Below are 2,197 nucleotides of genomic sequence, written 5' to 3'. Positions count from 1 at the left end.
TTATAAATAAAATCGACTTCGATTCTTGAATAATCCCCAGCACTTCTATTTCTATTGGAACACAAGTTTCCCTTTTTCTGTGGAAAAGGCCCATGTTAATAATTTTGATTTTACGTATGAACAATTCCTCAATATCTTATTCATTTGTAACAAAATATTTTCTTTGTACATCAGTAAAAAAGACATGCTTTTTGGGGGAGAGATACTAGTTCACCAATCGAGTCACAGGTATCTAACATATTCATACCTAACGATTTTCCACAAAGTGGTGACGAAACGTATAACTTGTACGAATCTTTCCATTTTCCAAGTCGATCCAATCCATTCATTCGTAGAGCTATTTACTTGATCGCAGACATTTTTGGAACACCTCTAACAGAGGGGCAAATAGTCAATTTTGAAAGAATTTATTGTCAACCTCTTTTAGATATGAATCTATCTGATTCTGAAGGGAAAAACTTGCATCAGTATCTCAATTTCAATTCAAACATGGGTTTGATTCACACTCCATGTTCTGAGAAAGATTTATCATCCGAAAAGAGGAAAAAATGGAGTCTTTGTCTAAAGAAATGCGTAGAGAAAGGGCAGATGCATAGAACCTTTCAATGAGATAGTGCTTTTTCAAATCTCTCAAAATGGAATCTATTCTACTCAAAATAGAATCTATTCAAAACATATATGACATGGTTCCTTACTTCGATAGGGTACAAATATCTAAATTTGATATTTTTAGATACTTTTTCAGACCTATTGCCAATACTAAGTAGCGGTCAAAAATTTGTATCCACTTTTCCTGATATTATGCATAGATCAGGTATATCATGGCGAATTCTTCAGAAAAAATTGTGTCTTCCATAATGGAATCTGATAAGTGAGATCTCGAGTAAGTGTTTACATAATCTTCTTCTGTTCGAAGAAATGATTCATCGAAATAATGAGTCGCTATTGATATCGACACATCTGAGATCGCCAAATGCTCAGGAGTTCTTCTATTCAATCCTTTTCCTTCTTTTTATTGCTGGATATCTCGTTCGTACACATCTTCTCTTTGTTTCTCGGGCCTCAAGTGAGTTACAGACAGAGTTCAAAAGGGTCAAATCTTTGATGATTCCATCATCTATGATTGAGTTGCGAAAACTTCTGGATAGGTATCCTACATCTAAACCGAATTCTTTCTGGTTAAAGCATCTCTTTCTAGTTGCTCTGGAACAATTAGGAGATTCTCTAGAAAAAATATGGGGTTTTGCTTCTGGCAGCAACATGCTTGGTCCCACTTATGGGGTCAAATCAATACGTTCTAAGAAGAAAGATTGGAATATCAATCTCATTGAGATCATCAATCTCATACCAAATCCTATCAATCGAATCACTTTTTTGAGAAATATGAGACATCTAAGTCATACAAGTAAAGAGATCTATTCATTGATAAGAAAAGGAAAAAATGTGAATGGAGATTGGATTGATGAGAAAATAGAATCCTGGGTCGCGAATAGTGATTCGATTCATGATGAAGAAAGAGAATTCTTTGTTCATTTCTCCACCTTAACGACAGAAAATAGGATTGATCAAATTCTATTGAGTCTGACTCATAGTGATCATTTATCAAAGAATAACTTTGGTTATCAAATGATTCAACAACCGGGAGCAATTTACTTACGATACTTAGTTGACATTCATAAAAAGCATCTAATGCATTATGAGTTCAATCCATCCTGTTTAGCAGAAAGACAGATATTCCTTGCTCATTATCAGACAATCACTTATTTACAAACTTCGTGTGGGGAAAATAGTTTTCATTTCCCATCTCATGGAAAACCCTTTTTGCTCCGCTTAGCCTTATCCCCCTCTAGGGTTATTTTAGTGATAGGTTCTATACGAACTGGATGATCCTATTTGGTCAAATACCTAGTGGCAAACTCCTATGTTTCTTTCATTACGGTATTTCTGAACAAGTTCCTGTATAACAAGCCTAAAGGTTTTCTTCTTGATGAGATCAATATTGATGATAGTGATGGTATTGATGATAGTAAAAATCTTGATGCTAGTGATGATATCGATCGTGACCTTGATACGGAGCTGGAACTGCTAACTAGGATGAATGGGCTAACTGTGGATATGATACCAGAAATAGACCGATTTTATATCACCCTTCAATTCGAATTAGCAAAAGCAATGTCTCCTTGCATAATATGGATTC

General features: G+C 34.9%; 1 pseudogene; it reads left to right on the top strand.

The window, feature by feature from the left end:
• The first annotated feature begins 7 nt into the window (after positions 1–7).
• LOC124893982 lies at positions 8–2,193 on the top strand (annotated as a pseudogene).
• The last annotated feature ends 4 nt before the right edge of the window (positions 2,194–2,197 follow it).

This window comes from Capsicum annuum, unplaced genomic scaffold (genome assembly GCF_002878395.1).
Source record: "Capsicum annuum cultivar UCD-10X-F1 unplaced genomic scaffold, UCD10Xv1.1 ctg68049, whole genome shotgun sequence".
In the NCBI taxonomy this organism is placed as follows: domain Eukaryota; kingdom Viridiplantae; phylum Streptophyta; class Magnoliopsida; order Solanales; family Solanaceae; genus Capsicum; species Capsicum annuum.
The sequence above is the reverse complement of the archived record's forward strand: the minus strand, read 5'-3'. Positions and strand labels throughout refer to the sequence as shown.